This window comes from Cnephaeus nilssonii, assembly GCF_951640355.1.
Source record: "Cnephaeus nilssonii genome assembly, chromosome: 21".
In the NCBI taxonomy this organism is placed as follows: domain Eukaryota; kingdom Metazoa; phylum Chordata; class Mammalia; order Chiroptera; family Vespertilionidae; genus Cnephaeus; species Cnephaeus nilssonii.
Window position 1 is genome coordinate 19816700 of NC_137092.1, and position 12620 is coordinate 19829319.

The 12620-nt window shown below is 57.0% G+C and overlaps 1 protein-coding gene across 1 annotated transcript in view; it reads right to left on the reverse strand.

The window, feature by feature from the left end:
* The window catches only part of KIAA0040, a 28722-nt gene extending 16481 nt beyond the window's left edge, over positions 1 to 12241 (reverse strand). Inside the window, exon 1 of the mRNA XM_079760537.1 lies at positions 11856 to 12241. The gene's annotated coding sequence lies outside the window, so the exon portion shown is untranslated. The remainder of the gene's footprint in view (positions 1 to 11855) is intronic.
* Positions 12242 to 12620: the final 379 nt, after the last annotated feature.

Below are 12620 nucleotides of genomic sequence, written 5' to 3' on the forward strand. Positions count from 1 at the left end.
GTGTCCTTTGGGGCCTGAAGAGGGCCAGGCAGTTCTGTCCTCAGGGGAGAGCCTGCAGGGGCCCAGCTCTGGCTCTGACTCATCTGGTTGTGTGTGTTCAGGCTCCTGCACGAGGTCACAGGAGCTGAATGCTTGGCTGGAAGGTGGTCTGATGACCACGAGCAGGGGAGGCTCAGAGACTGGGGTCTCCGAGGCCGGCTCAAATTCTCACCTGTGAGCTCGCATGTGTCCTTGGGAAAGGCGTTCAGTTGCCTTGGGCCTCAGTTTCTCCATCCCAAAATGGGGAAAGTGATCGCAGTGTGGCCTGGATGGAAGGACACTGGGGGCAGGGCTGTGGTTTGAAGGTCGGGTCACATGCACCAACTTCCAAGCAAACCAGCAGTGGACGCTGTGAAAGCTCTGTGCCCGCGAGTGCGCCCTCGGCTGGTAGGACTGGGCTGCTATTTGGAGTCATAAGGGCTGACTCCCGACAGGATCATAGGGGCGTGGCAAAACACACCTCAGTTCAGCAGGTGGCAAGTGGCCTGAAGATCTTGGGAAGTTAGCTCCCATGTGAGTCCAGACGGGCAGGTGGATGGGCACCCCACCCCCACCTGGCGGCTTTCACCTGGCTGTGTGGTGGTGCTGGGCAACCCAGACCCTCCACGCCCAGGTGACCGGTTCCCCAGGGCTGGCCGAGCACGGAGCATGTCCCCCTGCTGAGCCAGTTCTGAGAAGCACATTCCATCCTCTGCCCTGAGGCCCTGGGCCAGTGCTGTTTGTGGTTAACCCCGATGACTCCGCGGTGGGGAGGTTTGTGTAGAGTGGGTGCGAGTCTCCCTCTGCACATATAAAACTTATGCTGCAAGCATAGTCTTTGTATACGAAGAAGCTAATAGTACAAATCACCATTATTTGCATCAATAGAATGTGCCATTTGAATTACTTTTCCTGAAGTTGCACATGGGTTTTTGTTTCAAGAAGCGCTAGTTACAAATCTACTATGTGACCAACGTGGTGCAGAGGGAGGACAAGGAGGTGTGGAAGCTGGTTCCTTCCAAGGAGTGTTTCTTAATGAAGCTCAGAGCACTCCTGCCAGGGGCCAGGGCGAGGCCCCGAGCCCCGGCCCAGCTTCCTCATCTCTAAGATGGGAAGGTGATCACCCCCACCCAGTGTTGTTGGGAAAGCCAGATGAGAGCATCATGAGTCCTTTACAAACTGAAAATGCCCTTTTCATTTCCAAAAATGGTAACAGCAATTAGAGGCTAAAGTGAATATCAGAAAATCCAAAGTGCACGCACCATGAGGAAGGAGAAGGTCAATGTGGGCTTGGGTTTGGGGGGAGGGGCGTGGAGGAGATGGAGGTTGTGCTGGACCCTGTGCGAATGTCATCACCTGGAGGGTCGGACACTCGGAGGGAGAAGGGAAATTGGGGTGCAATGGATAGGAAGGGCCGCCAAGAGCAGAGTGTGGGCCTGGGTGGCAGCGCAGAAACCCTCAGAGGAAGAGCGGGGAGATGAGTGGTTCAGGCAAGGCTGGTGAGATACAGACGCTGTGAAGGCCACACACAGGTTTGCTGTGATGGGCCCCAGGGAGGCCCCGGAAGCTGGGGAGCAGGGGACATAGTAGGGCCAGTGTTTCAGACCTGATCTCTCTGGTCAACCAAAGGACGCCTTGGCCAGAGCTGGGGACAGTGCAGGGTTAATCACAAATATTACAATTAAAAAACCCTTCTATTAATAGCCCACTTTCTCCCTCAGGCAAAATCTGATTAGGAACTGAAATGAAATATCACCAAAGCAATCAGAAAGAAACGGCTATTTATCTCCTGCTCCCTTGGGAGGGGGGAAGGGAGAGTAAAAACTCTGAAGTGATGGCTTCCCCAGGCCCCGCTGACACCGGGGGCTTGCCTGGTTCTTTGTGAGTGGGGAGGTGCCGTCAGGGACCCTGCACTTGTAACTCATCTTAATTCTTCAAAGGCTCTGCAAGCACCTCTTCGCCGGGTCCTCGTCCTGTGGGCGGGGGGGGGGGGGGGGGGGGTGTGGGGGTGGGTGGGGGGGGTGGTGGCTCTCGCCGTTGCTCAGCTGGATAAGCTGAAGAGCGGGGTTCAATGTCAGTTTACAACAGCGGCGCTGCCAGCAGCAGGCGGGCCTCAGCCTCCGGGTCCCAGTGGGATGCTCTCTCACCGCCCCATGTCCTAAAAAGCAACAGGAGACCGAGCACCCGGGGCCCCGTCCCCTCTGCAGGCCACAGGCCTTCTGTTTCTCAGGCTCCCTGGGATCTGCGGTCCTCTCTGCTTTGGGGCCCCACACACACTTCTTTATCTGGAACCCCCGGTGCTCCCCAATCCCACCCCAACCACTGCCCTGCCCTCCTGGCCTCTTTCATGTGAGTCTCGGCAGAACTATAGTTCCCCTTGGGGAACCTTCCATGACCTCGTTGAGGGGAGAGCCCCGCCCTGTGCCCCTCCCCTGCCTTAGGCTCCTTGTTTATTTAATCCTCTCACAGGATCTATTCCCTTCTCGGCATCCCCACCATCTGGGACGTGTTTTGCTCTTGGGAAGTATCTGTGGAATTAATGAACATTTTACAGAGGAGGAAACTGAGGCTCCCTGAAGTGAAGTAGCTAAGGTCTCACAGCTGGTCAGGACCACGTGACCATTCTTCCCCCAAACGCCCCGCGGGCACTTCGCTGTGCCGGGCAGTGGCCCTGGGCTCACACCAGCACTGGTCAGACGGACGGCCCCCGGGGAAATGCATCCGCCAGTGGCATTTCACTGCCGGCGTTTGGAGAACTCTTGCAGCCTGGGCTCGGGTGCCAGAGAGTCTTGGGCGTTCATTCGGGTGTAGGCGCACCCTGTCGGCCTCTCTCGGTGACGGGCTACTTCTGACTCTCGGGTGAGGCTGTCGGTGCCAAGGTCAGAGGTGACGGAGGTGAGACCGGGCATCCCAAGATCGCTGGCCTCACATGGAGAGGGGCTCAGCCTCACGGGGCTCCATGCCGAACACATACACGACGCCACCTGAAAGCGAGGCTATGACGTGTCGGAGAGCCCCCGCGCTGGCTGTGCTCCTCTCCCATGTGGTAATTTCCGAGTGCTGAGTCAGTGGGTAGAGCCCACGTGTGTGGGGCGCTCAGCATCTCGCGGCCTCCATTACTGCAAAAGGCTCTCCCGTGTTTTCCCCGGAGGCAGGCACGCTCTGCTGGCGATTCCCTCCTTTCTTGGCGATTCCCTCCTTTCCTGGCGATTCCCTCCTTCCCTGAGCCTGGGTTGTTGATGCCATTGAGGCCGAAGGGGCCAAGAGCTGCCACGTCCGCCGTCTGCAGTCCAGCTGCAGGCAGCCGGGTGCCAGGTGTTGAGCACCCACTGGGCGCACGAGGACGGGGACCTTCTCCGTTGTCTAAGGCTCTCCCAGGGCCTGCGGCACCTGCCCGCTGCCTGGCCGGGATTCCTAATGAACCACAGACACAGACTGTGTTTTTGTGGGAAGATGGGTGAGCACAGGAAACGGACGAGAAAGCAGGACTAGTGAAGCCTCCGAAGGGAAATCGGACAGACGGTGGTGGGAGCAGCAAGGAGGCAGCTGTCACTCCAACGGGACCTGGGCCGGGCTCAGGGGGGTGTGGTCTGAGGTGGATGACTCGGTGCAGGCGGAGGGGATGACGGGTTCCAGGTTGCTCAAGAAAGCAGAGCTGCCTCCGAGGAGTCCATCAGGGGTGCCAGATCTGGAGGTTTCCAAACTCTCTCCGTTACCACGGCAACACTTCCTCAACTCCCTCCAGCCACCGGTTCTGGTCCATGGACTCCTGAGCAGCCTGGCCGCAGGCAGGAGGATTCCTCCTTGTGGCCCGGGAGAAGGGCTGCTGGGACACGTTCTCCCCTCCTGCCCCCTTCCCAGGGCCCCGGGACAGAGCTGGGGTGGCCGACGGCGTGCTGGGATTGAGGTCCTTACGGGATGTTTTGCATGTTTGACCGTGAAAGCAATTATGTAAGAAACCTCGAGTGGATAGGGAGTAGTCGGCCTCCTCCTTCTCCGACTTGAAACACATTTGATCCCTCTGTATGTTCTTAAGTTTGGTGATAATCCTGATTTTAAATCTGGGGTCACAAAGGCAACCAAGCTGGTTCTAGTTGGCTCTAGTTCTTTCTCTTTCTCTCCCCCTGCCACCTCCCAGCCGCCATCCCCCATCCTGTGCATACTCAGTTAGCTACCCATGCAGCAATACTGCTAACACTCAGCACAGGTTGCTGGAAAACACATGAGATTATTCTCCCAAGAGGGGCAAGCCTCTATCACAGGTTGCAAATTGGAATCCCGTGAGGCCGATGTGACCATGAACGGGTTTTGATTCTTCTACAGCTTTCCAGATTCTTAGCACACGCTCCCTGCGTTCCCACCCACAGCCTGGGTCAAGGCCTGCTCCCCCCCCCCCGCCCCCATTCACTAGCTGTCTGACCATCTCCTTTCCCTGATCCCTGGGCCACGTCTGTTTTGAGAAAGTCTGTGAGTTGAAATTGAGGTCCCAGGCATTGAGGTCACGTGCCAGTGTGACAGGGGCTGGGAGTTCCATCTGCACAAGCACGTGTTTCTGAACCCATGTTTAAGGAGCAGCTCCTATGGACCAGATACTGTGCACTGGGAATTCAACAGAGCGGTGGCACCAAAGGACACCTGGGGGAGTCCGATCTTACCAAGGGTCACAAAGGTTTACAAATAAAATAATACTGGAGCCGGGGGAAGAACACTTAGCTCTTGGCAGAGACCTCGGTTTCCTCATCTGCAAAATAGGGACAGTAGCTGAGCTGTCATGAGGGTTGAATGAGAGGAAGGAGGTGAAGTGGCTACTACAATGCCCGGCTCACATGTATACAATACTCCATGGATGTTGCTGTTGCTAGCTGTTGTTTCCTCCCGAGTTAGTATTTTCTTTGTTAAGCATCCAAATAACTCTATCTCTAGGACAACAAGAGGCAATATCTCTCATGAATTTGTAAGATCAAAGGCAACAAAGAAGGGACTAGGCATAGAAAAGGACGCCACGTAATATGCATATTATCTTCTAGAAAGGAAAGGGAATTGACAAGTGTGTTGATAAGAAAGCGGGGGAAGGGAAAATAGCCTGGCAGTTCCTCCAAAAGTTAAACTAAAAATTGCCACATGATCCAGCAATTCCACTCCTAGGTATGGCCCAAAGCAACGGAAAGTAAGCACTCAGAAACCAATCCTTGTACACCCATATTCGCAAGAGTCAAAAGTGGAAACAGCCTCAAAGCCTATCAACAGAGGAACAGGTAAACAAGTGGTGCTGTATACACGCAATGGGATATCACTCAGTCACCAAAAAGCACCAAGCTAGCCAGACCATGGATGGACCTTGAAAACATTATGCTACATGAAGAAGCCAGACACTAAAGGTCATACGTTGTATGGTTCCACTTTATAGAATAACAGAAAAGATAACTCCATAGAGACAGCAAGCAGGCTGGTGGCTGCCAGGGGCTGGGGAGGGGAAGCAATAGGGGTACCTGCTCAGCGGGAACAGGGATTTATTTGGGGGTGATGAAAATCGAGGTGGTGGTTACACAACATCGTGAATGTACGAAATGCCACTGAATTGTTCACTTTAAAATGGTTAATTTTATGGGATGTGAATTTCTCCCAGATAAAAATAATGTGGAAAGATATAATGCAAAGTTGCTTGAAATCTAATAGCGAGTAAGTGGAAAAGAATGGTCCAGTTTCCACTATTAATTGCTTAAGAAATAGAAAATGTCATAGTTGTGTTTTTTTTTGGTGTGAATTCATTCATTCACTCCAAAAGCAAATGTTGAATGACCGCACACCTCAGGGGTTTAAGTGTTCCTATTGAAGGAGTAATTTTTTTAAAACCTCTAATCACTTATTCCTGGAAAATGTCCGTCAGGAAGGAGCTGGGACCTTCTTCCCCATGTGGCACCTGCTCTGTGACGGTGTCCCTTCCCCTGTCCAGACGGGGCGGGGCAGGCAGGGCGTCTGCGAGGGCCTGAGGTGCTCTTTCCGTGGCTGCTGGGAGTCCCTGCCGTCTGTCCACCGAGAACACAGCAGACGTCGGCTCTGTCCTCGGAGGGCCAACAGTGTCCTCTCTCAATGCTCCGACGAGCACAGTGGTTGGGCATCGGCGAGTCCCCCGAGCCCACCTTGCCTTTTCCCGGAACCAGAGGCGGCTTTGGGCCAGCTGTCCGTAGGCGGGACCTGCGTTTCTAATCTGAACCCAGGAGAGCTCCGAGCAGGTGGCATCTGGGCCGAAGGTGTGGAGGCCTCACGATGGGGCGGCGGGGTCGCCGTCTCAGTAGCCTGGAGGGTTTCACCTCGGCCACTGCTGCTCAGCAGGCTGTGGACGCTGGGCAGCGGGCGTGTTTCCGGTCAGGCGTGGACGGCAGGGTGACAGAGGGAGGCTGGAGGCCATCTGTCGCTTCCAAGAAAGGGGCTTGATGGATGGGGCATGGCTGCAGGGCTGGCTCCTCCCGGCTTCGCCCCTTGTCCCGGGCATAAGGTGGTGTAAACAGCGGTGATGGGTCCGAAAGCCGCCAGGTGGGTGGGGGGCCGTGAGGGCTGTCATTTCTGTGCGCTTCGAATTCTTAGCCTCAACCGACAGCTAGGGACAGCCCTGCCTGCACACTGAGAACTCGCGGGGCCGCCGATGGTCGGGGGAATTTTACTCCCGGTCCCTCTGGGCAGGTCCCTCTGACCCCAGCGTTAGTCTCTGGGTGATTTCAGGCCACTGTCCATGAGTGGCGCCTGGAGTCTCGGGGTCACGGCCATGCACGGGCAGCAGAGGGGCGCTGGGAGGCTGGCGCTGTCCCCCAGTGGAGCTCCCAGGTTGGGTGGGAAGGGCGGTACCTCTTGTTGAGGTGGCCGTGGTCCCGTGTCATTTAGGTGAAGACACGGCATGTCCACTGCCTGCGGGTCGGTTCCCATAATGCCCAGCTGCTGGACTCCTCAGTCCCTCCTCTGTCCCTGCCCCACACCCCCCTCTAAAGCCGCGAGCCACCCTTTCCTTCTCACGGCTGACAGCGCAATCGCAGGCAGCTCCCCGCCGCCCTTTTTCTGCCCTGAAGCGAAAAGGAGGTGCTGGGGGGCCTTCCTGGGGACTCTCTGGCGGGAAGCGAGGGCTGTCTTGGCGGAGAATAGAAGTCTAGAGCCTCCGTGCAGGGAGGAGCTGTGGGGGTCAGAAGCAGGGGCAAGTCTGCAGTGGCTCGTCACCCAGCCTCCGGTGCGGACCAGGAGGCCGAGCTGCGAGGGGGCTGTCTCTTCACTGCTCAGCGGCAACCTCCACCAGCAGCTTGCTGACAGGTGCGGAGCGAGTTTCTCCCCAGGGGCCGGGATCGGGTGGACGCTGCCCCGGCCCCGGGAGCCGCCCTGAGAGAGGAATCTCGGTTCCTGTGACGTTCATTCTAGAGCTCGGCCTTCCTGGTCCAGCCTCCGCCAAAGGCCGGCTCCTGGCTCCTGGCTCCCGACCCCTGACCCCCGGCCCCTGGGATGCCCTGACGGGCTGCTCAGCCCATGTGGAGCTCTGTGGCCCTGGGGGCCGCCCTTCCAAGAACTTGGGTAGCTTTTCCTTTTGCTGCTCGGAGAGGGAAGAGGCTGTGGGCCCACCTTCCTGTGCCTGTGACGCGTCTCGTGAGCTCTCTGTGACGTGCCTGGAGCCGTTCTCACCGAGTGGTCCGTGTGTATCCGTGTGTGAGGTATGCTGGCCCGTCCACCGGCCTCGGTACAGTCTTCATGGCACGTTTCACCAAACACCCACTGCTGTCCCTCTGACCCCGGGGTCTTCGGGGATTCTCCAAGATCTGCTCCCAGTTTTCCCTGGAGTTTCGGGGGAAGGGCCGGTTTTAAGGGCAGTCTGTTTGTTTGACCTCAGCCAGCATTTCAGTGCCTGTGTGTCCCCGTGTGTGAGGTGCAGAAGCTCCAGGTGACAGAAACCCCAGGGTGTCCGCTATTCCTGAGCGAAGAGACCGAGCTCGGATTCCCGCCCCTCCCTTCACCAGCTGTTGACCTGGGCGCACACTTTGCCTCCCTGAACCTTGGTTTGCTCATCTGTGAAGTGAGGGGGTGGGTGGCTCCTCACTCAAGTGTTTTTCCACTTGAAGTCTTTGCCTGTGCGGTTACTTCCTTTTTTGCACCAACAGCCAGCCCTATCAGAAGTCTGTTGACTTGAACGTTTTGATGTTGGCATAACTTGCAAGCTTCACTTGGTTGGAATATGCCAGGCCTCCCTGCTTGGGACAGAGGGAGAACCACAGACACACCCAGGGCAGGAGCCGATGCTCAGGTTCAGGGCCACTGCTGGTGAGGATCAGAGAAAAGCAGTCCCTCTGGGTGGACTGGGCCGCACGTGGGTGGTGCTTGGCCGAGCACGGGAAGACTGGCCGCTGTCAGCCCCATGAGCTCCCAGGAGCCCTTGTGCAGTGCGCAACCCGCATTGGGATGCGCTAGTAAAGCATCCACTTCTTTGGGCTCTGACCACTGTGAGCAAGGAGTAAAAAGCAGCCAGAACAGACGTGTGCCATTGACAGGACAGGAGACGCAATTGCTGCCTAAAAATATTTCTTGCAGTGAAAAAGCTGCAAGTCTGGGCCCCAGATGCCGCTCAGATCCTACACCTCCAGAGTCCCATCTCCTAACTTCAAGAGGAGCAATAACAATGAAACCCCTCACCTTTTTCTAGAACCTTACAATGTGTGAAGCACAGTAAATGTACTTTCTTTTTCATTTTGATTCTGATTTTAACCACTGCCCTGGTGAGTAACTGTCCGTCAGCCCATTTTAAATATAAGGGGAGTGATTCAAAGACTTGTTCGAGGGCAGCTAGTCAGTGGTCAAGGGAAGAATTGAACCCATGTCTATCTAGTTCTAAGTTCAAGGTTTCTTTTCTTCCATAAGATCCTGACCTGGGCAGGGGCAGCCAGACCTAAAGGACTACCCTATAGGGGCTTAGCATTAGCCTGAGAAAGCTGTCCTCTTGTTTTAATGATGGCGGGACCCTCCCACACAGGTGCAATTGCTAGACTTGGAGAGGTCTTGGCAGATCTTATAGTTGATCTTCTAGAGCAGTTCTCAACCTGTGGGTCATGACCCACAAGTTGAGAACCGCTAGCAGGGTCACCTAAGACCATCGGAAAACACAGATATTTACATTACGATTCATAACAGCAGCAAAATTACAGTTATGAAGTAGCAACGAAAATAATTTTATGGTTGGGGGTCACCACACCATGAGGAACTGTATTAAAGGGTCGCGGCATTAAAAAGGTTGAGAACCACTGTTCTAGAGTATTCATTTCTCACACTGGGCAGTGATGCCTGGGTATTGGCATGTAATTACCTGTGTGCCATTAACCAAGGATTCTCCCCAATAGCTCAGGTATCACCCTGCCAGGCATCTGGGGAAAGCCTTGGGAATCTAGAGAGAGTCATTTGGAAGTCAGCACGCAGCATGAAAAGAACGTCTGCAGGCCATTACTGACAGACTCGAGGCTCTGGGCACCGGCATGGTCTCCCGGAGGCTTCTGCAGCCGCCTCCAGCACTGCTTTTACACACAACATCTGGATAGCCTCTCTCTCTGAGCTCCGACCCGAGTACGCACTGCCGACCACCTGAATCCCCCGGGACCTCTCCTGGAATATCCAACTTAAATGTGTCTAAAGTGTTAACTGCCTTCTCCTCCCACAGTCCACTTCCCAGGCCCACTCCTCCTGTAGTTCTTATGATGCCCCCCACAGGCACCCCCCCCATACCCCCAGCTCAACCCGATAAGCATCCTCTCTCCTATTCATTCCTCCGTCACCACGTTCAGTTGGGCATCAGGCTTTGACTCTCCTTTCAAAAACACCACTGACACCCATCTCTCTCCTCAGTGTCCACTGCCACTATCTTAGTTGAGGTCCTTCCCATCTCTGCATCGCCTCTCTCTAAGCCAGCTTCCATCTGGTCATTAGCTGTCGCTTCAAACACAAATCTGACCATAGCCTTTCCCTGCTTAACCCCAAACGACTTCCCATGCGGGGGAGAGGGCTCGCCATCCTTAGTACGGTCATATTCTCCCCATGACTTGCATTTCCCCCAGCCTGCCCTTGACTTTGCATATAGTCTTCCGTCGGCCCAAACACCCAACACCCTGCCCACCCAGCCCTCCTGCAGCGTAGACTCCCCAGATAACTCCTGGGGAGCTTATCACTCCCTCCCCGGGATTGCTCAGTGTCCCAGGGCCTCTGCCATTATGATGTGGATTATTCTGAACTGCGGTTTGTTTTGGTATCGGTCTTATTGATCAGACTGTGGGTCCTCAAAAGCAGAAACTGCCTCATTCTTTTGGGACTCCAAGGTCTTGACAGACTGCCTGGCACACAGTAGGTCCAGTCTGTGTTGAGTGAATGATCAGATGGGATGGATGTGCCTCCCTCTTTGACGAAAGCAGTGACTTAGCTTGTTGAGTTCGTTATTCTCCTGGGTCTCGTCTTCGGGGAAAAGGGCAGAAGTCATCCTCTCTGTATTCCACAGGCTAACTATTGACCAAGTGTTTGGCAATGCATTCCTCTCCTAAAACTGAGTCTGGGCTGGAGATGGGGACCAGAGTTTCAGAGGAAACGAAGGACTCGGTCAGACTTCCCAGCCCTGGGCCCGGGGGAGGCGTCATCGACCTCTTAGCAAGGCCTTGCTCAATCCTTTAGGTGGTGCTTGCAAACCACTTGTAGGAACAAGACGGATCAATGCTACTTTTAGGTCTTATGACTCAAGAATCTCTCAGTGGCCCACGGGACTTCAAAATGAGGGGTCCTGCCCGGCCGGCATGGCTCAGTGGTTGAGCACCGACCTATAAACCAGGAGGTCACAGTTCGATTCTGGGTCAGGGCACATGCTGGGGTTGCCGGCTGGATCCCCAGTGAGGGGCGTGCAGGAGGCAGCCGATCCATGATTCTCTCTCATCACTGATATTTCTATCGCTCTCCCTGTCCCTTCCTCTCTCAAATCAATAAAAATATAGTTTGGGGTGGGGGAGGGGGAGTGAGGGGTCCTTAAAATTAGGTGCAGGTTCCTAGGAACCTAGCGCAGCAGCTTTGGGAGGAAGTTGCTTCTGAGATGCTCCAGCGCACTTTCCCCCCCTGTGCTCATTCGACAGGATGGAGGGGCAGCCTGCTGGGCTGCTTCGTTTCCCTTTCGGTCAGCAGGACTGGCATTCCCAGGAGCTAAGAGCCGCCGTTTACTTAACTCTCTTATTACATAATGTGGTCCTTGGAGCTCTGCAGAAACACTAGGGAATCGGGGCTTATTGTGTCCCCCGAGCTGCCTTCCTGGGTGGGGTGAGGGCTGGCGGGGGGACCTTCTGCTCCCAGCCGTTGCCGGGAGCCAGGGAAGCGGGCAGGTCCCCGTCCACCCCTGGCTCCAGGCCGGGTTTTCGTCCGGGCCACTTTCTCAGCCGGTGAGCACTGGGCTCCACCTGGGCTCATTCAGAGACGTGGAAGCTAACTTTTTGGAGGGTCACGGCCTCACCTTCTTCAGTGGCGAGCGGAATGCCCCCGTCCCGTTCCACACGTCCCCACGCAGTCAGGGAGCCCCGCCCCGCCCGCCCCACCCAACCGCCAGCCGTGCACGCAGCAGCCGGCTCTCCGCCCTGCGGGCTCGGACCGCGGGGAACCCCCACCCCACACGCACCAGGAGGGGCCGAGCTGGCGCCCTGAAGGGCCGGAGGCAGGCGACTTACAGGCGGCCCTGGGATGCCACCCCTGGGCGCTGGTCTCCTTCCAAAGTAAGAAGGGAGCCGAGGTTCCCTCCCAACAGATGGCAGCTCACGGCATTCCCTCCCGCTCCGCACCCACAGGAAGCGCGGACTCACCTCTCCGTCCCCACCGACGGGAAGGCTCCCGGCGGCGCGTCCTGGGTCCGCGGTACTGCCGTCGCGGGGACCTGGGTCGGCTGGGCGCGGGGGCAGGGCCGGCGGTCCCCTCGGGCCGGCGGGGCGCAGGGTCGCGGGCGCCCAGCCTACCTGCGCCGGCAAAGGCGCCCTCTGTCTTCCCCGCCCGCCGGCCGGCCGGCGCCGCGCATTTTTGAGGTTTCGCTCCGACTCGCTCCTGCCCCTGAGGTCGCAGCCTGAACTTCCTGAATCGGCCGCGCGCTCCGGCTCCTGGGCTCGGCGGGCGTCCCCACCCGGGCCCTCTCTCCACCTCGGTGCCCTCGGACTTGGGCACACGCGCCCAGCCGCACCCTCCGTCTTCCCGCCAGTCGCCCCCCCTCACCCCGCCCACCCCGCCCCCGCGGTTAAGTCCGCGCCCCCTGCGTCCCGGGACACGCCTCCTGCAGGACCAGCCCGGCGCAGGGAAGTTCCCAGGCACCGGAGACCTCAGTCGGGGAAACTCGGGTTGAGGGAAACAGGCCGGTGCGCCTAATGGAGGGGACTTCTTGGGAAGGGCGTGGGGGGCGTGGAGAGGGAGGCCCTGGGCAGTTGGGTGAAGGCCCAGGGCCTCATCTGGACAGACAGAAATGACCCGCTCCCCTTGGCAACCGCTGCGCTCAGCGGGGTGCACGCAGCGCCTCTGAAACTGGTGCCATCCCTGAAGGCAGTAAGGGGCAGGGCACCCACAGGAGCTGTTGTCGGGAGAGG